Source organism: Odocoileus virginianus, chromosome 8, assembly GCF_023699985.2.
Source record: "Odocoileus virginianus isolate 20LAN1187 ecotype Illinois chromosome 8, Ovbor_1.2, whole genome shotgun sequence".
NCBI classification, from domain to species: Eukaryota; Metazoa; Chordata; class Mammalia; order Artiodactyla; family Cervidae; genus Odocoileus; species Odocoileus virginianus.
This window is the reverse complement of record NC_069681.1, coordinates 79,645,284-79,671,652: the sequence shown is the minus strand read 5'-3', so window position 1 is coordinate 79,671,652 and position 26,369 is coordinate 79,645,284. Positions and strand designations below refer to the sequence as shown.

At 37.1% G+C, this 26,369-nt stretch overlaps 1 protein-coding gene and 1 pseudogene across 7 annotated transcripts in view; one reads left to right on the top strand and one right to left on the bottom strand.

The window, feature by feature from the left end:
* Positions 1-26,369, bottom strand: part of NBEA (neurobeachin) — a 642,892-nt gene that overhangs the window by 602,550 nt on the left and 13,973 nt on the right. The window lies entirely within an intron of this gene.
* Positions 13,906-25,188, top strand: LOC139036369 (BRCA2 and CDKN1A-interacting protein pseudogene; annotated as a pseudogene).

Below are 26,369 nucleotides of genomic sequence, written 5' to 3'. Positions count from 1 at the left end.
CACTTTGGCAGTTGCCTATAACAGTTCTTAACTGACCAAAAAAGAGCTGCTTGGCAGTTCCAAGGGGAATGGACAACATCCTATTTGGATGGCCACCACTCTGATCAAAGACGATACAAACAGATCAGCCGGTTGTGCTGAATTGCATACTGTTTGCCCAGCAGTGATAGAAAAAGTGAACAGAAGTAAAAAGCCCCTATGTTTGGGTTTTTACTGACACATGGGCAGTAGCCAATAGCCTGGCTCTATGGCCAGGCAGGAGGGCAATGGAAATCTGACCTATTTGAGCAATGCCCATATGGGCCACAGCCCTAAAGAAATCACTATGGGAATTTGAGGGGGCGTTAGAGTAACACATATTGATGCCCACCAGAAAAATTCTCTTCCAGGCGTACAGGGTGACTGAAATCAACAAACAGGTCTCCCCCTGTACTCACTCAAAGTGGCCCCCTGGACCTGTGTAATGAGTAGACACTGGGGCGCTGCAGCAATGCCGAGATGTGCTGAATCTATTAATAGACATGTTCCTCTTGCACCCTCTAAAGCACAAAGGGCCAGGAAGATCCATTCCAATGGCCAATAAGAGGAAAAAAAGACTGCAGGTGATCATGTGGCAAAATCCTGAGTGCGATTTTGGTGCTGATCATAGATGGCAAATCAGACTGATGCCAGCAGCCCTGGGGGCTGCCAATGGATCTTGACAGGAATAGACGCTGACTCTGGGCTGGGTTTAGCTTAGACTGTGGTAGATGCAAACAGAACACTATAAAAGATCCAGGACAGGTGACACTGCACCAACATTGACAGCCCACACACATTTCTTCAGACTTAAGAATATACTCTACAGCCCTAATGTCCAACAACAGGTAGAGAGAAAATATCAATCTTCAGAGGGATAGTTTGATAGAGAATTGAATGCACAATTAAAACACAGATTGTATAAATGGAGGAAATAAAGGCATGAAGAAGGGCTTGCTTACACACCTTCACAAGTGTGTGCTCACATTCAATATATACTTATGTATGTGTGTGCTCAGTCATGTCTGACGTGGACAGTAGCCAGGGACCCTGCCAGGCTCCTCTGTCCATGGGATTTCCTCAGGCAAGAAGGCTGGAGTAGGTTGCCCTTTCCTTCTCCAGGGGATCTTTCTGACCCAGGGATTGAACCCATGTCTCTTGCATCAGCAGGAAAATTCTTTACCACTGTGCCAGCTGGGAAGCCGCAAAATATATATGTGTGTATATAAAATCAAGATATATATATATATATATATATATGTATATACTATATATATATATATATACACTCTTATAATATCTGTAAAATATTTACAAAGTGTCTAAATTGTAGTAAGTTGTGGTAGTAGTAGTAATTTTTTCCTAGCCAAATCTAATGTTAGCAAGTTTATCTACCTTCCTCCCGAACAGGACCAGACCATAGCTTATTCCTTTGTTCTCCTCTACACTTCCTCCTCTTCCAACCCCCATGTGATTTCTCCAATCACATTTAGGTTTAACAACATGTTCACTGCTTTCTTTGTGCGTCACTATATCCTGTATCCAACTATTTCACCGCAGTTCACTGCTCCTCATGCTAGAGTCCATCAGTATTAAGTCTTTCAGCAATGATGAACAAACAGGATAGTTTCTGAGTTCTCGAATGCGGAAACTGTCTTTATTTCTATCCTATTCTGGCTAAAATATTTCTAGATTCAAAGTTATTTCCCCTACCCCTTTTATCAGTGCACTGTCTTCTGCAATAACAATGTTGCTGATAAGAAAACTGCTGTCCTTCCATCTTAGTCTGAGTCATCTGCAGATAATCTGTTGATATTTTAAATACATGTAAATGTAGAGACAAAAAGAAGATAGATACAGATATATCCATGGATGATGGGCATCACAGTTTAACATGCATTGTCCTGATTACTAGTGAATGTGAGTATTGTATAACATTTAAGAGTTTGGAATCTGAGATAGATTATTTGGGTTAAAATTTAGACACTGACACTAACTGGATGCATAATTTTAGGCAAGTTACTTATATATTGTGCTCAGCTTCCACAACTGTAACATGTGGATAGTAACAATCTAACTCATAGTTTTATTGTGAGGTTTAAGGAAGACAGTGAAATGAATGAACTCAAGGCCATGATAGAAAATTTTTTAAAAATTAAGAAAAATCCACTGTACTTGGTTTCCATTTTTATAAAGCATATTTAAGAAATCAAAACTAAACAGTAAATGGCTGAAGTGCATGTGTGTGTGTATATATATATATTAAACCATGTAAAATAGAATGATAAACAGAATAATCACAAAATTAGTTATTCAGGAAAGTGGGACTGGGAAGTAACACAAGTGGAGCTTCAAGAATGTTGATATTATTCTAGACCTTAAGTTGGAGGGTGGGTTCATTATTTTATTAATATTATTGAGAATAATAAGTGGATGAGGAATAGAAGGTAATTACCAAATGTATAATACACAAACCTATTTTATAGCACTACATCTGACCACAAGTCTTCTTATGCATTAGAAAAAGTTTGGGGGCATATACAAGCAAAATTAAACACATTTAAAAATTGAGAGATGTTAAGACAGCAGATAAGATTGTAGAACATGCATTTCTAATACCCTAATGAAGATAAGGATGTGCTTCCACCTTACCCTTCCCTCTGCCCGGCAATGCCAGGCACACTTACAGCTAATACAAAAATCATACAGATAAATGTTTTATGGGATCATCAACAAATAAGAGTGCCAAGATCAAATAAGCCAAAGAGTCTCACATATGTACCTAACTGAAACAGTTTTTGATCAGATCTGAATTTGGTATAAAGAAGAATGAAGTAAAGAAACTTAAGACATCAAGTGTCTCAAGGAACACAAAAGCCAGGCTACTGGAAATGGAACAAGGAAAGGTATGTTGATATCAGAATAGGTAATTATAACGTTAAGATTTTATTGGTTTTTTTTTTTTTTTTAATTTGGCTACATGGGGTCTTAGTTGCCACAGGTGGGATCTTTTAGTTGTGCAGCACATGGGATCTATCAATAGCTCCTTGACCAGGGATGGAACCTGGCCCTTTGCATTGGGAGTGTGGAGTTTTAGACACTGGACCACGAGGGATGTCCCAACATTAACATTTTTAAAATCACCATTCTGGTGATGCCAAAGTCTGATGTTTGGCCATATATGCCAGATGCTAAAGTGGCATGAAAATACAAGCTGATGGAATAGTATCAGAGGCCTGTCACACAGGAGACATTTCCCTGTGAGGTACATTTATCCACGATGCTTAGGAAAGAGAGGCTACAGAGGAAAATGGTGAGCCATGAGACAAGAGTCCTAGAGGGATACCCATAGGCTAATAGATAATGGCAGTAAGTATAGGAGCAACTATGATAAAGCAGGTATAGCACAGATTTCAAGGTGAGAAGAGATTATTGCAAGATGATGATGAAAAGGGGATCTGGAAGCAAAATATCTACAGAATGCCAAGTTCTTTGATCATCTTGAGGTACACTGGACTTGAAAGAATGAAAAAGCACCTAGATTTCAGGTGAAGTAAAAGAATAAACTTTAGTTTTTCATTAAATAGATTATTAGACAAAAGAGTAGGGTAAGTTTGAGGGATATCATATCTGTAACCCACAACTTATATATATAGCACAAATATATTAATATAACTATATTCATAGGCAAAGGTTTTGGGTATATTAGCTTGGTTTGGAAAGCAAAATATAATAATTACCATTTTGGAAATAACAATAAGAACAAGTTCATACACCAATGTGCAATGGAGTCAGAGCATCAGCATTTTAAACCTGAAAAGTATTTTATTACAGACTATCTATTCCAGCAGCTCCCTTCATGGAGACCATAGGCCTTTGCACAGTCAAATGGGCAATTTTCAACCTACTTCTAATACTTCAAAAAAATCTAACATACCATATTCCCCCCATAATTAAAATTACATCTGCTAACCTAAACATCATCTTTCTTTGTTCTTCATTGGGTACAGATAAATGCAGTGTTGTTACACTATTTATCTCACAGGAAATCAGATTTTAATATTTATTCAATAAAATAATTTATTAGAAATGTGACAGAAGGGAAGGTAAGAAAAGGAATCCTTTGTGATTAAAAAAAAAAAGTTTATGAAACTCCTACAATAGGAATCAACAACTGCAGGAATAGATAAGTAGAACATCTAGGTTTCCTGCTTTGCAGAAACAGTGTTCTTGCTTCCACACCTCTTAAATACAGAATGTAAATAATGGCATTAATGAATACCAAATTGTTTACAGCAATTACTATGGAGCAATGAGATTATTGCTAATTTTTCTTTTTTTTCTTTAACTTTTCAGACCCAGTTTATTAGAGTATAGTCAAGGATCCAGAGGATTTCTTGGCAGTAGGAATTTTTCACTTGTTTTATTTTATCTTTTGTTTAATTTTGTAATTTTTGATTTTATATTGGAGTATAGCTGATTAACCATTATGTGATAGTTTCAGGTGGACAGCAAAGGGACTGAGCCATACATATACACGCACCCATTTTCCCCTTTAATTTTTAATTTCTTCTTCACATATATTTTCAAAATAATCTACAATGAAAATATACACTATTATAATCAGAAAATACAAAAATACACACTTAAGAGTGACCTTTCCCAAAACCAAATCTGTTAAATACACAAGTCATGTCCAAAAGCATGATTTTCCAATGTGTCCTATCTTCCATTCACATAACTGCTTGGAGCATATTTCCTTATTTATAAATTAAAGACAACAGTTTTATGTTTTACTACTTTTGTTGTGACAACTCAAAAAAGCAAAAGAATTCTTTAACAGATCACTTCTAAAACCAAGTTAATTTTCAGTTCAGTATAAATCCCGTCATGGTCAAGATTACATACACATATAATTCTTTTAAAGGCCCAACTCCTCTGACTACTATTTCAGGTAACAGCGTTCATTTCACAAACATTTATCGAACTCTAATATTGATAAGGGCTTTCCTGGTTGCACAGCGGTAAAGAATCAGCCAGCCAATGTAGGAGATACAGGAGATGCAAATTCGATCCCTGGGTTAGGAAGATCCCCTGGAGGAAAAAATGGCAACCGGCCCCAGTATTCTTCCCTGAAAAACTCCATGGACAAAGCAGGCTACAGTCCATGGGGTCGCAAACAGTCAGGCACAACTGAGCCACTGAGTATGCAATATTGCTAAAACTTCAACATAGTGTGGCAAGTTAATAACCTGGGATGAAAATAAAAATAAAAGAATAAAAGCCATACCAATTTTTAATTTTATATAATTTTATATTTATTAATGTCAAGATTAATCTAAATATTCAAGAATATTTCTCTAAGTAGCAAGCTCTTTTTTAGGTCTTCTAGCAATAATTACACTTTGTAAATTAACTATGAGTTTGCACTTCATCTTAACATTTCAGACAATGTTATACAGCCAAAGCACTATGTTAGAAGTGCACATAAGATGTGGATCTCAGTTCTCACATCATCTCAAGTTAATAACGTGATCTTGAGCAACCCAATTTATCTATGGTTGAATCCCTGCTTTTCCAAACTACAACAGTACAGGTAACAAAAGCTCAGGTGCAGAGCTAAATCAGTCACACCTAGCAGAGTAACAGGACTCAGGCCCCACAAGCAGGTAAGATTATCTTTCTTTTTTGTGTTCTAATTCAGATATTCGAAGGGGAGAGAAGGTAAACTTTTAACTTCTAATCCTCTTTGGGTTTAACTAGTTCTAGAAAAGAGATTCTGCTCTGGTTTCCTCACTTAATTACACTCTCCTTGCCAGAAGGTCAGGGGCAAAGGAAACAGAGCTGGGGTCCCTAACACCTCACAGGCTCTCAAAGTCACTGTCTGTAGGTCTGTGCATCCATCTCCAGCCACGGACTGGAATTCCATTTCAAAGTGTAATACTTCTTCTTTGTAACCATTAAACTATTAACTCCTCAAATAAAAACAGCATTTGTGCATACTACCCACCATGTCAGAAACTCTGGGTAACAGAGCCAATCTAAAAATCTACTTAAATGCACCAAAACCTCAGATATGATAATCTGAACTTCCAGGAATGTGCCAAGAAGCAAAATTATCATTTCACACATTTAGCTGAATTCCCTGTTGCACAAGGTCTCTCACTATGCCAACTCATCTACACGGTATCTGGTAGTCAAGACTTAAAGGAATAATTGTAATGAAACACTTTTTCTCATCTAATACAGTAAAGGAAGAATTTTCTCCAAAATCAAGAGATGAAAAAATTAAGAACAAAAATATGGGAAACTGTAGCTTAAAATAATATTAGAACTTATTAACATATAAAAATAAATTTCAACAAGTACTGCAAGTTTAGCTCCAAATTAGAATATATAAGAAATAATTCCTTTGAAAACTGTACAACCCTTTTGTAAAGCCAATCTCGGTATGCATCTAGAGTTTTAAAAAATATTCCATTACTTTAAAGAAGTATTCCATTACTTTGATCAAGAAGTCAAGCTTCAAAAAAATAATCCTAATGATGGAAACATATTCATGCATAAAAATGTTCTCTGTAGTATATCTTTCATACTCAACAAGTGGAAACAATTTTAAATACCACAAAATAGAAAAGTCATCTATATGTATTATATATACAGTTAAATAGAATATTACATATCCATTCTAAATTTGACAGACTATATAAGAAATATTTGTAATGTTAGCTAAAAAAGATTTAACTTTACATACACACACAATTATAATTATACAAATAAACATGTTCTCTGTATTAGGTTAAAGTCTAAAAGAAAAACAACAAATACTTTAGCAGTTGTAATATTTCAGTGATAGAACAATGAGCCATCTTGTTTCCTTTTTATTCTAATTTCCCTGTAAGTTGTTACACTGATTTTAAAATAAAAATTCTCATGACATAATCAAAATATATGAATTTCATGTGCTTACATATTCTTGGGAGCCTATATATATACACATACACACACACACACACACACACACACACACATATATATAGACTTCAAGAATATAAAATAACCGTTCAGCTAAAAGAAAAACATCTAAAATTGAATAGCTTCTCCCTATATCTATACTGTACATAGTATTATTTTTGCATAACATGAATTCTTTTCATCAACAGCATGCCTATTTGCATCTTACAAACATCTTTTATACATCCCTATAGGGAAGGAAAAGACAGGAAAGTATAAATCCGATCTCATAAATTCTACAATTTACTTGGGTATACATAGCACAGGCATAAAACAAATCTAAGAAAACTTTAAACATCAAGACATAAAGTAATCACAAAGTTTAATGCACTTTGATACCATGTTTGCTAAGGCTGTGTTAACAAAGTAACACAAACTAGGTGCCTTAAGTAACACATCTATCCTCTCACAGTCCAAAGGCTAGGAGTCCGAGACCAAGGCATCAGCAGAACTGGGTCCTTCTGCAGTCTGTGAAGGAAAACTTTGTTCCAGGCCTTGGCATACAGATGACCATCTTCATATTATCTTCCTTTTGTCTCTTCATATCATCTTCCCTCTGTGCATATCTGTCTCTGAGTCCAAATTTCCCCTTTCTATAAGGACATCAATTATGTAGGACTAGGTCCACGACTGACTGACTTCATTTTCACTTTTCACTTTCTTGCCCTGGAGAAGGAAATGGCAACCCACTCCACTGTTCTTGCCTGGAGAATCCCAGGTTTGGGGGAGCCTGGTGGGCTGCCGTTTATGGGGTCGCACAGAGTCAGACACGACTGAAGCGACTTAGCAGCAGCAGCAGCCAGCAGGATGCACCCTAATGATGGCATTTTAACTTGATTCTATCTCTAAATAAGGCCATATGGTTAAGATTACGATTTCCAGCCTGTTTTTTTTTCTTTTTTTTTTTTTTTTGAGGGGGTTCAGTTCAGTTCAGTGGCTCAGCCAAGTCCAACTCTTTGCAACCCCACAGGCTGCAGCATGCCAGGCCTCCCCGTCCATCACCAACTCCCAGAGCTTGCTCAAACTCATGTCCATCGAATTGGTGATGCCATCCGACCATCTCATCCTCTGTCATCCCCTTCTCCTCCTGCCTTCAAACTTGCCCAGCATCAGGGTCTTTTCCAGTGAGTCAGCTCTTCATATCAGGTGGCCAAAATATTGGCATTTCAGCTTCAGCATCAGTCCTTCTAATGAATATTCAGCACTGATTTCCTTTAGGATTAACTGGTTTGATTTCCTTGCTGCTGAAGGGACTCTCAAGAGACTTCTCCAACACCACAGTTCAAAAGCATCAATCCTTCGGCGCTCAGCTTTCTTTTTTTTTTTTATTTCTTTTTTTTTTTTTCCATTTATTTTTATTAGTTGGAGGCTAATTACTTTACATCATTACAGTAGTTTTTGTCATACATTGAAATGAATTAGCCATGGATTTACATGTATTCCCCATCCCAGTCCCCCCTCCCACCTCCCTTTCCACCCGATCCCTCTGGGTCTTCCCAGTGCACCAGGCCCAAGCACTTGTCTCATGCACCCAACCTGGGCTGGTGATCTGTTTCACCCTAGATAATATACATGTTTCAATGCTGTTCTCTTGAAACATCCCACCCTCACCTTCTCCCAGAGTCCACAAGTCTGTTCTATACATCTGAGTCTCTTTTTCTGTTTTGCATATAGGGTTATTGTTACCATCTTTCTATATTCCATATATATGTGTATATATATTCCATATATACTGTAATGGTCTTTATCTTTCTGGCTTACTTCGCTCTGTATAATGGGCTCCAGTTTCATCCATCTCATTAGAACTGATTCAAATGAATTCTTTTTAATGGCTGAGTAATATTCCATGGTGTATATGTACCACAGCTTCCTCATCCATTCGTCTGCTGATGGGCATCTGGGTTGCTTCCATGTCCTGGCTATTATAAACAGTGCTGCGATGAACATTGGGGTGCACGTGTCTCTTTCAGCTTTCTTTATAGTCCAACTCTCACATCCATACATGAATACTGGAAAAACCATAGCTTTGACTAGACGGACCTTTGTCCACAGAGTAATGTCTCTGTTTTTTAATATGCTGTTTATGTTGGTCATATCTTTTCTTCCAAGGAGCAAGCGTCTTTTAATTTTATGGCTGCAGTCACCATCTGCAGTGATTTTGGAGCCCAAGAAAAGAAAGTCTCTCACTGTTTCCATTGTTTCCCCATCTATGTGCCATGAAGTGATGGGACCTGATGCCATGATCTTCGTTTTCTGAATGTTGAGTTTTAAGCCAACTTTTTCGCTCTCCTCTTTCACCTTCATCAAGAAGCTCTTTAGTTCCTTTTCGCTTTCTGCTGTAAGGATGGTGTCATCTGCATATCTGAGGTTTTTGATATTTCTCCTGGCAATCCTGATTCCAGCTGGTGCTTTATCCAGCCTGGCATTTCACATGATGTACTCTGCATATAAGTTATATAAGCAGGGTGACGATATACAGACTTTGGGGGGGTAGGTGAGTAATGTTTAACTCAGAGCACCACATCTTTGCTGCAACACTCCAAATGTGTACCGACATGGTAGAAGCTGCCTTTTATTCTGTGTAATGCCTATCCATTAAAGAGAGTGAATTCATAATTTTTACTTTGTTGTTGTCATTGCAATATCTCGTCTGGAAATTATATTTGGGGCAAAGGGAATATGGTGATTTTATTCAGTCAATCCTAAAGAAAATCAACCCTGAATATTCATTGGAAGGACTGATGCTGAAGCTCCAATACTTTGGCCCCCTGATGAGAAGAGCCAACTCACAGGAAAAGACTGATGCTGGGAAAGATTAAGGGCCTGAGCAGAAAGGGATGACAGAGGATGAGATGGTTGGATGGCTTCACTGACTCAGTGGACATAAGTCTGAGCAAACTCCAAGAGACAAAAAGGACAGGGGAGCCTGGGATGCTGCAGTCCATAGGGTCACAAAGCGTTGGGCATGAATGAGCAACTGTACAACAATGCATATCCAACACAGAAAAAGAAAAAACAAGCAAACAAAAACAAAAAACCTAGAAAGAACGACTGCTAATTATAAATACTGACTCTCAAGGACATTACGGACGGCTGTTACTTCCTAATACCTTGAAATTTTCACTGAGGGAACTTTTTTTTAATTATAAAATGTTTAATTAAAAAATATTGAAACTTCATTGGTCTCTGACCCCAAACCAATCCTAATTACAAAATCTGGCAAAAGTCTCCTCTTGCGACAGAAGTTTCACAGGAATTGGTTCCTTTCTGCTACTATGATTTTCGAGACAGAATATGAACCATGGAGAAGAGTTTGAACAGTTCAGACAACATGAGATGTTTTATCTCAAATTTCAAGCAAGATCAACTCTCACTTTTTAAAAATGTATCTCATTTTTTAGAAGTCCATTATGACTAACATATACACACTACCATATATAGAGCAGATAACTAATGAGAATCTACTAAATAACACAGAGAATTCTGCTTGATGCTCTGTGGTTACCTACATGGGAAAGAAATCCATAAAGGGGGAGATAAGTACACATATAGCTGACTCACTATGCAGTACAGCAGAAACTAACATGACATTGTAGAGCAAATACACTCCAGTAATTTTTTTTAAGTTAGTCCATTATGTAAGGCACCATTTAAAAGAAAGGGAAAGAAAAAGGGCAACACTCATGCACTGCAGATAGACACATGCACACATTTACTCTCAGGGACCTGAAAATAAAAATATGTATTTATGTATATTTATAGATATGGTTAGATGGCAACACTGACTCAATGGACATAAATGTGAGCAAACCCCAGGAGACAGTGAAGGAACAGGAAGCCCAGCGTGCTGCAGTCCATGAGGTCACAAAGAATCAGACATGACTTAGTGATTGAACAACTAATTCTGTATGACCCACTGAAACTAGCAAGTGCTTTAAATAAAACTAGGCAATCACAACTGGAAATAGCTGAAAGGTCTTACCCAAGCCAGCTGTCTTTATTCAATGAAATATTTTAAACTAATATTTTCCTACTTTCTCCTTAAAAAATCTTCAAAATGGATTGTCAACACCCTAATTTCCTAGAATATTCTTTCTATGCTGATTTCACCCTTAATCCTTAAAATGTGCTTCATCTGAAATAAATTTCTCCTGTTGAAAGAGGTATTTTTTTCTCATCCCTTCACTAAAGTAGATAATAAGAAATAGGTACAAACCCCTTTCACATCACTGAAATTTAATGTACGCATCCTCTCAATTATTTAACATAAGCCATCCAACATTCAATCTATTTTCATAACTTAAACTATGTGACCTTATGCTTGTTTCTACATATTCAAAAAAAAATAATCAAAACTGGGTTCAAACAACTAAAAACAATTAAAACAGCTTAAATTTTTAAAATATAACAAATAAACAGTATTGAAAAAAATTACCATATCTCTTGTTTACAAACATCTTTTTATAAACTGAGTGAAAGTCAGACATAATGTTATTCACTGTACTTCTGAGTGTGTACTGGACACCATCTACATAATAAGCACAAGAGCTTGAACAGCACTTCAGTTCAGTTCAGTCTCTCAGTCGTGTCCGACTCTTTGCAACCCCATGAAGCACAGCAAACCAGGCCTCCCTCTCCATCACCAACTCCCAGAGTATACCCAGACTTATGTCTATTGAATCAGTGATGCCATCCAGCCATCTCATCCTGTCATCGCCTTCTCCTCCTGCCTTCAATCTTTCCTAGCATCAGCATCTTTTCAAATGAGTCAGCTCTTTGCATCAGGTGGCTAAAATACTGGAATTTCAGCTTCAACATCACTCCTTCCTTAGAAGACTCAGGACTGATCTCCTTTAGGATGGACTGGTTGGATCTCCCCACAGTCCAAGAAACTCTCGAGAGTCTTCTCCAACACCACAGTTCAAAAACATCAATTCTTCGGCGCTCAGCTTTCAATATAGTCCAACTCTCTATATAGTCCAACTCTCTATATAGTCCAACTCTCACATAGAGAGTCTTTCCAACTCTCTATGGAAAAACCATACCCTGGATTAGACAGATCTTTGTTGGCAAAGTAATGTCTCTGCTTTTTAATATGCTGTCTAGATTGGTCATAATTTTCCTTCCAAGGAGTAAGCGTCTTTTAATTTCATGGCTGCAGTCACCATCTGCAGTGATTTTGGAGTCCAAAAAATAAAGTCAGCCACTGTTTCCACTGTTCCCCATCTATCTGCCACGAAGTGATCTTAGTTATCTGAATGTTGAGCTTCAAGCCAGCTTTTTCGCTCTCCTCTTTCATCACTTTAATCCACTTTCATCAAGCGGCTCTTTAGTTCTTCACTTTCTGCCATAAGGGTGGTGTCATCTGCATGTCTGAGGTGACTGATATTTCTCCCAGCAATCTTGATTCCAGCTTGTGCTTCATCCAGCCCAGTGTTTCTCATGATGTACTCTGCATATAAGTTAAATAAGCAGGGTGACAATATACAGCTTTGACATACTCCTTTTCCTATTTGGAATCAGTCTGTTGTTCCATGTCCAGTTCTAACTGTTGCTTCTTGACCTGCATACAGATTTCTCAGCAGGCAGATCAGGTGATCTGGTATTCCCATCTCTTTCAGAATTTTTACACAATTTATTGTGATCCACACGGTCAAAGGCTTTGGCATAGTCAATAAAGCAGAAATAGATGTTTTTCCTGGAACTCTCTTGCTTTTTCGATGACCCAGCGGATGTTGGCAATTTGATCTCTGCTTCCTCTGCCTTTTCTAAAACCAGTTGGAACATCTGAGAGGTCATGGTTCACATATTGCTGAAGCCTGGCCTGGAGAATTTTAAGCATCCCTTTACTAGCGTGTGAGATGAGTGCAATTGTGCAGCAGTTTGAGCATTCTTTGACATTGCCTTTCTTTGGGATTAGAATGAAAACTGACCTTTTCCAGTTCTGTGGCCACTGCTGAGTTTTCAAAATTTGCTGGCATATTGAGTGCAGCCCTTTCACAGCATCATCTTTCAGGATTTGAAATAGCTCAACTGGGATTCCATCACCTCCACTAGCTTTGTTCATAGTGGTGCTTCCTAAGGCCCACTTGACTTCACATTCCAGGATGTCTGGCTCTAGGTGAGTGATCACACCATCATGATTATCTGGGTCATGAAGATCTTTTTTGTACAGTTCTTCTGTGTATTTCTGCCACCTCTTCTTAATACCTTCTGCGTCTGTTAGGTCTATACCATTTCTGTCCTTTAATGAGCCCCTCTTTGCATGAAATGTTCCTTTGGTATCTCTAATTTTGTTGAAGAAATCTCTATAGTCTTTCCCATTCTATTGTTAATGATAGGCACTATTCATAATATTGTAACTAGGGGTCATACTCAAGCAATATGACAGTAAATCTCTAAAAGCAGTCCTCATATATCTTGGTTATTTAGTTTCAGAGATTTACCTCCTCATTTTGATAATAAAACAGGCAGGAATAAATTTTTCACCCTAATCTTCAAAAATTTACTTCTCCCTGAAAATCAGCTAGGCGGAATTCCAAATAATCAATTCATCCTTGATTTATTTATTCACCATCATTCATTCACATGTTTGAGCAAGGGGATATATGTAAGGAGTTATATTAGGTGCTCCAAATACAGTAACGAACATAAAAAACTCTTTGGTTTCAGAGAGTTTAAATTCTAGCACTGAAGCAGATTACTGCCTGAAAGTTTATCTGGAAGACTACGAATTAACTTTAAAAATTTAGCTGAGATCATTGGGAGTGGAGAAAGTAGGGATGGGAAAATGAAAGAAATGAGGGAAAGAAGCTTAGGCAGAGATATTAGGATTTATCAAAGTCTTAGAATAGGAAGAACCTCTAATAAAAGATGACCAGTGTGGCTGGCATGCAGAAAGCAAGGACAATGAGGAAGGAGTACAGAATGGAAGAGGAGGAGGAGATAAGACTGAAGGGTTATACAGGTACTGGACCATACGGGGCTGAAGTCACACCGAGGATTTCCAGCTTTAAGTTCAATGGGTAAGCACTGAAGGATACTATTCCTCTTTCAAATACCTCTTTATCAAGTCAAAAGGTAATACTTAAAGGTTTATTTCATTTAGCTCCTTTTCTCCTCATTAAGGGACTCTGGATTTCAAAACTGAGTCGACTTTCCCCAAATGGAAGATTACAATTTCCTCAGCTCTCAGTGACAATTTTCTGAGGAGCCCAACTACTAACATAGACAGTTAACCTAGCCATTAAGATGAACTGAGAACTGTCAGCAAAAGTAAAAGGTACTAGTAGCAAGCCTCTGCTGAAATTTATGTACAAATAAAACAATCCCTGATGCAAACAGTTGCATTAAAATAAACTAGTTTATCACAGACCTTAACACTGTTGACTGATCAATTCACAAACAAAAATTAATTCTTACTGGAAGCTTATCACTGTGATCTATGGGTTACAGTCTCTATCTGCCATCCCAGCTGTTTGAAAAGCTGACAGATCTCAGGACCAGTATCAAAATTCCATGGACAGAGGAGCCTGGGAGGCTACAGTCCATGGGTCTCAAAGAGTCAGACAGGACTGAGTGATTATCACATTTATGTTCTAGCTCTCACTCCTCCCAGTTTCTGGGTCATTATAGTGCTAATCTGAAGTATTTGTAGAACAAAGAGGAAACTGGCCAATTCATACTGGAATTCTGTAAATCAGCACAGCAGAGGGGCAGTCACTCAATTATCAAAGTTGTGGAAATCTCAGACATAATAGAAGGAAGGATAGGAGATGGTAAGGATGGTTTTAAGATTTCCAACTAGACCTGGCTCTGTGTTTCAGATCACTCTTTTATCTTTATATTAAAAGTGATCTCTGAAAACACAGTTTGTCTATCTTCCCTCCCCATTTTCCTGAAAAGACATATTAAAGAAGTTTAGTAAAATGTTAAACGTACAATTGATATGTTGGGTATATGTGTGTTCACTGTAAAAAGTTTCCAATTCCATCAGTAAAGACTGATCATTAGAGGCTAGTGAACCAGCAATAAATCTTATCATTAACAAATATGACCAATCCACAGTCTTTCTAAATATTTTTCTAACTCATTGTTACTTACTTTTTGATCAGCATTGCTTAGAACATGCCCAAGCACAGATAAGAACACTGACTAAAGAACAACTTTACATTATATGTGTATCCTTCTCTACTTCCCTCTCTCCTTCCACAGTGACTAAATCTCTAGTTTATGACAGGCACAGGAAATATGAACCAAAAAATCCTGAACCTTGTGAAGCTTAAACTAGAAAGGAAAATGACTCCAATCTTCAAGACAGATTAGAACTGTTTCAAGTATTGATTAATGGTCGCGTCTATTCTGTAAATGTTGTACAATCTACATTCTCTTATATACACACTTAAATTCACAAGCACATGTGGAGGAGTAAAGAAGCAGAGTCATACTAGATATGACCTCTAGAAGAAAATACCACAACCACGAAGTCTCAAAAATCTGAATTTTATTTTCCAGAAGAGAAAGCAGCATGGGATAGTTTGCAACAGGTCTCAATGAATAAAAAGATTAGCTTTATGACTCAGATCACTCTTCATGTTGTGACCTAATATTCAATGTCTTCCAAGCTCAAGCCTCACTTTAAATGTTCACATCATCTTGCATGTCTCTTCTTTACGCCACTTTCCCTGAGGCTCACTCCTCAAACAGGCCTCAAACATCTACCTCTTCTCAGAAAGTTTATAGCTTTTTAATTTCTCTTATAAAACTAAGGAAATTTGTGTCTACTAGGAAGAAACAGAATTTAAAAGGATTGAGCATCAGGCAATCAACTTTACCTGCAGAATCTTATTTTCTCACATGTGGACTGTAGACAACAGGACTTTGTCTCACAATGTTACTGGGAAGATGATTAAGTTTAGCCTCCTGCACAGGCCATTGGATAAAAATTATCATTATTCTATTATTATCTCCATATGAGCCTACTTCAGTTCCAACAATATTTAATAGGTAAGTCAACTTAAAAAATACTCCAACCGAAGCAGCAAGTGAATAAGCTATTCATGTGTCACTGACTGACGGAATATTGCTTGATGACCCATATGGGTCAACATATAAATTGTTGTTGTTTAATCGCTAAGTCATGTCCAACTCTTTTGTGACCCCATGGACTGCAGCCTGCTAGGCCTCTCTCTCCATGGGATTTCCCAGGCAAGAATACTGCAGCGGGTTGCCATTTTCTTTTCCAGGGGATCTTTCAAACCAAGCTACGGAATTTGCGTCTCCTGCGTTGGCAGGCCGATTCTTTACCACTGAGTCACCAAGGAAACCCACAGATACAAATACTTTTAAGTAACTTTTTATGTTTATGTAACATAAACATAAGTTAACTTTTTATGCCTTTTTATGTTTAACAATGATGCTACTAACTCATCTGTGGCTATTGACAAAAAAACAAATGAGCTTCCCTTTGATTCTTGTGAATTTTGCTTTTATTTTAGTCCTAAAATATTACATAAATTTCCATCACCTTCATTTTCATCAACATTTCTGCATGGCTTCATGAAGGTAATTCTTTCCACTCCTTACCCTAAGCTAATAAGTTGTATCACCTAAACACAAGAATGAAAGCCAACTGGAACTATACCATCCCTATTATAATAGTTCTGGTTTTCACCCAATTTTCCTTGGTTAGAGGCCTTTCCAAATGTTCATCTTCATGAAAATTTGAAACTTGATATATACTAAGACATAAACAAGATAATTAACAAGAGAAGTTTATAAACTGTTAACAGTGTGATTATTCATTCCATTGTGAAAGAAGAGGAAACAATTTATACTCGGCAAAGAGGAAAAAAAAAGAAGGGAGAAACCAAAAGTCTTTAATACAAAAGTCCATGCCTTGATCTACACTACACAGTAATAAGTGTGATTTCTATCATCTCACTAGACAGCTCTCATAATGTGGAACTTGCATAAGCTCCCTTAGTCAAAGGTATAAAGCTCTAGTTCCTTTCACTAAAACAAACAAACAAACAAACAAACAAAAAAACAAAAGGCTGGGATTCAAAATAAAAATGACAGAAAGAAAACAGCATTCCAATATCAAAAGACTACATAAATATCACTAATCAAGGAATCCAATAAAAGTCATCGTCAATCAACAGAACAACACCTATCAGCTGCTACCCAGCAGGTAATATTCAAGCCTACTTATTCACAGTAGCTAAAAGGAATTAAACATCTGAGAAGAATTTTCTCAATTCTTAAAACATATTAGTAATCAATGTACATAAGTGGAAAATTTCCTTGTTCACTCACCAAGCACCTTTAAAAAGTCTCTCTATAGGTAGTGCCACGGAATTATAAAAATTTTCCCTAAAATTACATCACTAAGGTTCTAACGTATCATTTTAAAATTCTATGAAATAGTGTAACACCAATAAAAACTTTTAAAGAAATAAAAGACACCGTTTAAATGTCATCTTCTTGGATAAGCCTTTCTTGTTTTCTAGAGCAAGGGTCCTCAAACTACTCCTAAAGGTCAATTCCAGCTTGCTGCCTTACTGTAAATAAGGTTTTACAGGAAAAGTCATGCCCATTCATTTACATAGTGGTGAAACCTGCCTATGGCATAATTTAAAACTTATATATTTGATCTTTGCCCTCACAGAGTTTTGAAAATCCTTGAAATTTCATGAGTGATAGGAATTTATTTTTTTATTCATGATTAGCTTCTTTTGATCATACCTAAAGTTGCGCTAACAAGTGACTCAAGGTGGGCCTTTAGATAGTTTAAAGAGAGGGGATGTCCAATGAAAGACCAAGCATGTGATAGAGGGCTGGAGACTGAATTCTGTCATGTGGCCATCATTAAATCAAGCATCCTACATAACGAAGACTCCACACAAACTCTCGAACAATGAGGTTCAGGGGCTTTCTGGGTTAGTCAAGGCACTGATGTGTTTCTGGGCACAGAAAGGGCATGGAAGCTCTGTATGCCCACTCCGATACCCTGTCCTAAATCTCCTCCATCTGGTTGCTTCTGATGTGCATCCTTTACAGTGAGACTGCCCATACGGTGCGTCCTGGGTTCTGTCAGTCAGTCCAGCAAACCAGGGACCCTGAGGGACTCCTGTCGGCCAGGCCAAACTCAGGAAACCCCACCTGCAGAGGCACTCTGACGGGACTAAGCCCTTAACTCGGGGTTTGTGCTAACTCCAGAGTTAGTCAGCACTGCACTAAAGTCTGCCAGAGAATTAGTGTTGGAAAATTATGTATTTTCACTTAAATACTGGTTATGACTGCATTCCTATTACAACTGCAGAACTGAGTAGTTGTGATAAGACACCATATGGCCTACAAAGCCTAACATACTTGCATCTTTGTAGAAAAAGCTTACCTACTCCTAGATGGTTTCTCACAACCTCCTCTTTCAACATTTTTGGTCCATATCACTAACACATCACCTACTCCATTCGTATATTTACATGTATATATACAGTTGATTCTTGAACTACATGAGTTTAAACTATGCAGGTATAATTCTATGTTGGTATTTTTCAATAAGTACTATACAGAATTATAAGATCTGTAGTTGGCTGAATCCCCAGATGTGGAATTATGGGCATGGAGGACTAACTGTAAAGTTACATGCAAGTTTTGAGTGCTTGGTGTTTGTACTCCCCTAATCCCCACACTGTTCAAGGGTCAATCTTGTTCTGTTTACCTATCTCCCCTTGGACATTACTACTTATAAACAAAAACCAGTTTCATTAACCATTCTATCTTTAGAACCAACTTCTTGGCATATGGTTGACTAAAGTTTAATAAAAATATCTGTGTCAAAAACAAGCTTCTTACAGAATGTTTCTATCCTGGTGCATCTTATCTTCAACTTTAATAAACAGTTCTATGTTCTGGTTCTTAAAAGAAAAAGAAAAAAAAATACTATTTAAAATCACAGAGTAATAACATGTTAAACCTTGAAAGGCCCACGTTATGTAACCTAATCCTCATTTTCAGTCACGCAAAGTAAGGTCTGTGACACGAAAACAGCATGCCCAGCTAATCAGCAACAAAGAAAAGATCAGGATCCAAGTCCAAAATCAGTATCTTCTCACTAATAGTAGTGAACCTTTCTAACACCACAAACAAAAAATAACACAAAACTAAGCTTTGTTCACTGGAAAAGTAACTTTAATTCAAGCTATTCAGAGTACCAGCCAATGGAAAGTCAACTGAATCAAACATGCATTTACACATTGCTTCCCTCATCAAGAAAGTCTCTAAAAAAAAAAATTAAAACGTTATTGGGGGTGGGGGAAGGGAAGCATTTGAAATAAAGTGTGCTTACTGACAAAATCATGTATATTCCGTCACAAGCTCTGTATCTCATCTTAAACCACAAACATTTTCACAAATATGTAAACCTGATCTGTGGCCCACATTTTGAATTGTTGTTGTTTAACTGCTAAGCTGTGTCTAACTCTCTGCTACCCCATGGTCTGTAGTCTACCAGGCTCCTCTCTCTATGGGATTTTTCAGGCAAGAACACTGGCGTGAGTTGCCACTTCCTTCTCCGGGGGATCATCCTGGGATAGAATCTGAATCTTCTGCATTGGCAGGGAGATTGTTTACCACTGAACCACCAGGGATGACCACCACACTTTGAACAACAATACGGTAAATGAACATTCTGTACAGTAGAAGAAATTTAATAATACAATGATCTGTCATATATATAAAATTCATATCCACAGTTCCCACACAAGAAGAATACAAGAGAAAATAACATCTTTTCAGATATATATGAATATACATACATAAAGTACATACAGTGGGATACACAGACCTAGACATTGATAGATACACAGATTCAAAGAATTAGGAAGAGAAACAGAGGGTCAGAGAGATGAAATACTTGCTTCAAGGTCACAAAGACAAGGCAGAACCAGAATTTGAATTCAGATCAGTCATATCCCAACAGTCAAGCTCTTTACAGAAAACCAAGATACCAAGACTGGTTTGACTCAAATAGTATTTACACAGTAATTTATAAATCTAAACACGGAGAGTCAAATATATTAGTTCAGTTATAAAAGTCCTAAAAGAAGCAGGTACAAGACGGAGCAAGAAGCAGCATCCACAAATAACACACTGACCACTAACACGCTGTCCTCTCTGACCAATCCTGTTGTTTCACAACAGAACCATGGACAACTACTGAAAGAGTAAGATATCACTGGTCTATCTAATCAGATCAACTTACAGAGAATGAACATATTGTTTTGCTCATGTCTCTTTATTGCCAAACGTCTTGCTCCACATTGCCCAAAGTTCTCAGCTACAAATATACAATTTCACTTTTCCCAAGTCCTAAATGGGAACAGGAATGCCTCTGTCAAGGAGTTCTTGTACTAAAGGAGAACACTGTATTTCTTTTATTCTAAGGAATATTTTTTCACATTTTAACATTTCTGAAATCAACATATAACTGATACATACACAACATAGTTGTGTTTCTTCTTTCCCCATCAAGACGTATTAAATCAGTCTACAATCTAGCAGCATAGCTAACAAAAATGGTTTTTAGGTGCCAACTCTTTGTGACCACATAGGCTGTAGCCCTCCAAGCTACTCTATTATTTTTATTATATTGGTACAAACAAGCACCAGATGAACCTGGTTTGTTTTGGAAACAGCTACATTCTAGAACTTTTCTTTATATACTTATATACAAATATACACGTTTAATGCATTGTTTTTTTTTTCTTCTCCCTACACTTTGTTGACTTTGACCTTGCCAACTGAAGTTTTGCCACACAGCTTTGCCAACCACATTACATTTCAAGAATGTGACTCCTAAGTGTGTTGGGAGATTGATGTATATAGAAGGCACTAATAGAACACAAAAATGGAATTGCTTAACTGCCTCAAAAGTTAGAGAAGGATCTGCAGTAGAGACAGAAGCCTAAGCTACACCCAAAAAGATAGGCAGAAATCTTCCAGAAGAAAAAACGTACTCCTAGAAAGATGCTAACTACTTTATAACGTGCCGATTTAAATTTCCAGATCTGGAATGCCCTTAACTCCACTCTGTTTACTCAGCAAACCCCTGCTCCCCTTGAAGCCAATTTCAAGAGAATCCTCCACTTGAAGTCTTTCCTGACTCCTGCAAATAGTTCATCACTTCCTCTTCTATGATACTGTATTCTAATACATACTTCTACTCAAGGTCATGAGAGAAAAACAAAAGCAGAGCCAGAATCTGAATTCCGATTAGTTATACCACAAAGGTCTGATTACATAGTTGTTTTGTTTTCTTTTCTTTTTCTTATACAGTGGTCCCTTTTTCTAGAATTTGAAGTCCTTAAAGAAAAAAATCATCTTTCCAATCTCATTCTGTCCCTAGGTTTGGTTATACTATCCCTAAGTATGGACGCTCCAGCTCCTAACAATTACCTAGAAGTAAAAGTATGTTTAAATTAACCTCCCTCTCATCTCCATCAAGTATGATTATTGTTGCTATTATTACAGTAAAGATCTCAATTTTCTACAAACACTGCAGTAGATATAAAACTATAATTATCTAAAGGAAAGAGTTAGTTATTTTACTCCACTGTTTGGACTAGAGGTGACACCAGTAAACATGCAATGCCTTTGAATGCATAGATGAAGGCCTAAGAGAATAAAAATATGAGGGAGACAAGAAGGAAAAAGCTGAAGAAAGGAAAAGCACAAAATGATTCAAAGTAAGAAAATATGGGTACTGAAAAAGAAAAATGTTGTAACTTCTCTGTGCCTAGGTTTCCATATCTGAAATCAAGCTAATCTTTGAAATCTTACCAAGATAAGCACTAGCAATGCAGAACTTTAGTATTTTAGTATTCAGTTATGTGTCTTGTTTAAAATATGGTATTCCTGATAATTAATACTGAAATTAGCAACCTAAATACAATAGAGAATTCTTATCATGATAAATAAACCTCCATGAAGAGTGTGTGTGTGTGTGTGTATAATATATATAATCTGCTCTCTATAGAAAGGTAAGGTTACTTCTGGATTTATGGTTTTGGTAAACAAGGCATACATGCATTTCCAGAAAGTATATTTTCATATAAATTTTTAATAGTTAACTTACAAAAAGCAGTTGTTTAATTCATTAAGAAACTACCTAGCAAATTTTATAAGCAAAACAAGTTAGAAATAACTTCATCCAACTCTTATAAAAAAAAACTACATTTTATTCTGCTTCTTCAACTCTGTAGCAATGTCTACAACTTGCCTTCCAAAGTATTTGCTGACAATAAAATGCATTTTAATTTGTTGCAATATTGATTTCCATGAATTATTTAGGCAACTTTTACCAGGGCAGGGAGAACAAGTTTTTCCCCAGTGACTTGTGGTTTTTAAATTGTTGCTATTAAGTCAATGCATTAGTTAGGATGAGGTTTACTGACATGCAACAGGAAAACCCACAATATGAGTGTCTCAGACAATAGAAATATTATGTACATGTCTGTATGTCTAAGTATATTCAGTATATGAATACACAGTATATACACACCACACACACACGCATAGGCATACATATTTCTCTTAAAAGAGAGAGCATGCTAGAGTATCTAGTAGTTTCTTCCTATACTTCCAACAGCTCATCAACTTTTGAGATGAACCCTACAAATCAATGCTGTAACTCAGTGCCAATAAAAATAGAAAGCAAGCCATGTAATTTTAAATTTTCTATTAGCTACATTAAAAGAAAAACAGAAAATAGGCAAAATTAATTTATATTTTATTTAACACAATGTATCTAAAGTATGATTTCAGCATGCAGTAAATATTTTTAAATTATTAATGACAGATTTTACATTTTCTATACCAGCTCTTCAAAATCAAGTGCACATGCTTATGGAACCCCTGTGCAAGTGCTCACTCAGCCACGTGTGACTGGCAGCTACCATATGACTGCACAGCCCTACACAGATTGGGCCATCTTCCAAAACTCAACTCAAACATCATCCCTTTCATGAAGTACTTCCTTGATTCCCTTGGCACATTTCTCCCTTTGGTGTCACTCCCTATTCGCTAATTTACTTCTATCACAGAATTTACACATTTCATTGCCTGCATTTTTCACTCCCTACAGTGCTATAAATTCCAGGGTGGGGACAATGGTCATGAGAGCTTAGCATCACACATGGTGTTAAGTATTCAAAAAATATCTGTGGAATAAAGTGGTTACACGGTCAGTTATGGTATTAAAATGAAAATACATTATTTCTTTTAAATACAAAGATAATAAATTTGAGCTCTAAGATACAGAATGCATTATAACAGTGACCTAAAACCCCAAGCACTCTTTCACTAGAAAAATCTCTCTTGTAAATGTCTATTTCTCATATTTTCTAAGTGGGTCATCTTCAATTTATTTCAGAGTATGGCAGCATAATTTTTCAACGTAATTGGGTGCAGCTGTCATTCTGAATGACAGTTTGTCACACAGTGACTAAAATACATTAGTTTACCTTTCAGTGTGTAGATCACTAATAAGGTTAAACATTATTTTTAGAATAAAAAAGCCCAGGATAATTCATGAAAAAACCAGTAAATCTGACTAAAATCTATTTGCTCAACATACTTCCTATAAAAGTATCTAAATGAGTATGTTCACAGAGAAAAATGCTTCTTCGTAGCTACTCCACCCATCCCTAAAATAAGGCAGTCATCCTAAAAAATGAATGTTTTTGATCCTAAAGCCCAGGATGAAAAAAATGCTAATGGTTCAAAACAACTCCAAGACCACTCAGGCAATCTTGTTGAACTGTGACCAATTAACATAGTCAGTCCCTGGGTAGTACTAATGAGACCAAAATAATGGGTTACATTTCCATTGAATCTAAACTTAGTATATAGTCAATGGTTAAAAGATTGCACCTATAGGTGCCGTGCCGGCCGAAGCGGCGTGCTCTGAGCCGCGTGCCCCCGGCTCTGGGCGATGAGGAAAAGGAGGATGAAGTGGAGGAGGTAGATGAAGACGACAGTGACGAAGAAGAGGATGAAGAGGACGAGGTCATCAATGAGGAAGTGAATATTGAATTTGAAGCTTATTCTATTTCAGATAACAATTATGATGGAATTAAGAAGTTACTACAGCAGCTTTTCCTGAAAGCCCCTGTGAACACTGCAGAACTCACAGATCTCTTAATTCAGCAGAACCATATCGGGAGTGTGATTAAGCAAACGGATGTTTCAGAAGACAGCGATGACGATGTGGATGAAGATGAGATTTTTGGTTTCATAAGTCTCTTAAATTTAACTGAAAGAAAGGGTACCCCATGCGCTGAGCAAATTAAGGAGTTGATTCTGCGCCTCTGTGAGAAGAATTGTGAGAAGAGCACAGTTGAGCAGCTGGACAGGCTCTTCAATGACACCGCCAGGCCTGTGGGCTTTCTGCTGAGCGAGAGGTTCATTAACGTTCCTCCACAGATTGCGCTGCCCATGCACCAGCAGCTTCAGAAAGAACTAGCAGAGGCACACAAAACCAACAAGCCTTGTGGGAAGTGTCACTTCTACCTTCTGATTAGCAAGACGTTTGTGGAAGCAGGAAAAAGCAGTTCCAAAAAGAGACGGAGCAGCCAAAACAAAGAGGAGTTAATGTTTGCAAATGCGGAAGAAGAATTCTTCTACGAGAAGGCAATCCTGAAGTTCAACTACTCAGTGCAGGAGGAGAGTGACACGTGTCTGGGAGGCCGATGGTCCTTTGATGATGTGCCAATGAAGCCCCTGCGAACTGTGATGTTAATTCCAGGTGACAAGATGAATGAAATCATGGAAAAACTGAAAGTACATCTGTCTGTCTAACCCATTTCCCACGGACCGTGGTGGGCTTGCTTCTGCAGAGTTACCAGAAGACTTGGTGGAGGCTTACTGAAAAACTCATGACTTTATTCAGATGAAGGTCCTCTACAAAAAGTAGGGTTCTGTCACCCGTGTCTGCGACACATTTACAAAATATCTTTGCTTTTTTAAAATATTGGTCAAATTAGGAATGGCTGATTAAAAACTTTTCCAGTAAGAAGAAAAACATGGGGCAGTAATTTAAAGAACTCAATAAAAACTTCTGTTTTTAGTTTTGAAAAAAAAAAAAAAAAAAGATTGCACCTATAGTCCCACCCAATTAGGGTCTGCTGTCTGCCGGGTGGACAACAGCAATGAAACAAGCAGATTAACAGATTAACATGCAAAAAAAAAAACCCAGAAAAAGATAAAATTGACACCTTAGCATATTTTATTCATAGGCTCAGAAACTCCAAAGAAACGAAAATGTGAAAAGTCACACTTTGATAAACATTAATCATTAAATCTCAAGTCTTAAAAATCATGAAAATATACTACTTTATAAACAGTTGGAGTATTATTAAGTATAATGATACTTAATAAGTCAAGTATAATATTACTTGACTTAGTGTCTTGACAATTTTTTCTTGAACGTTCTTCTCAATTTTGTAATGTTGGTAATGGAAAAACTATAATTTGATTTGCAGAAGGGAAAAACCACTGTCCTTAATGGGGTGGGAGGGAACAGGATTTCCTTACAGAGGAAGAAGTTTAACAAAACAGTACTAATACTAGACCAGTTAAGGAAAAAAAGCTTATTCATGGTGATCCTGATACTGAACTGTATTAGGAGCACTTGAATTTTCTTCTAGATTTTAGAAAACCATTAACTGTACTTTGATAAAATGTTAAGAATTCTGAGTTTATAAGACTAAAAAAGTTAAAAATAACTTTCAACACCCTCAGTTCTGTTCATCTCTTCACCTTTTCTCTTACTGATGAACCAAAAATGCCCACATAAACAGAACTCCTGAAATAACTCACTTAACTGGACTCTAGTAAATTTTACCATTTCCCTTGGGCAAGCTTGAAAGGGCTTTAAAAAACATTAAGCCAATAAACACTCATGGAATTAAGAAAAGATGTGGGGCGGATTTCTACAAGAAGAAGTAAAGCTTATCTGACCGCAGTTTGTAGTTAACATTAGGGGACACAACCATGGAAGGACTCCCTCATTCCCTCTGCGTGGAAAGCTTTTCCACTCCTGCCCTTTTTATCCTGGGAAACAGTTACTTGTCCTTCAAGATGCAATCCAAAGTCATCCAACCAATGATAACTTTCCAGACTCCTCCAGGCAAAGGCAGTGGAACCATTACTATCTCCAGAACATTTTGTTAAAGTCTCTATGGAATCTGTGCATCTTTTCCTTCCTTTTCCTGTACTGAATGTTGAGTTACTGAAGGCAGAGATTGTAATTCCTTGTTATATTAAGAATGAGT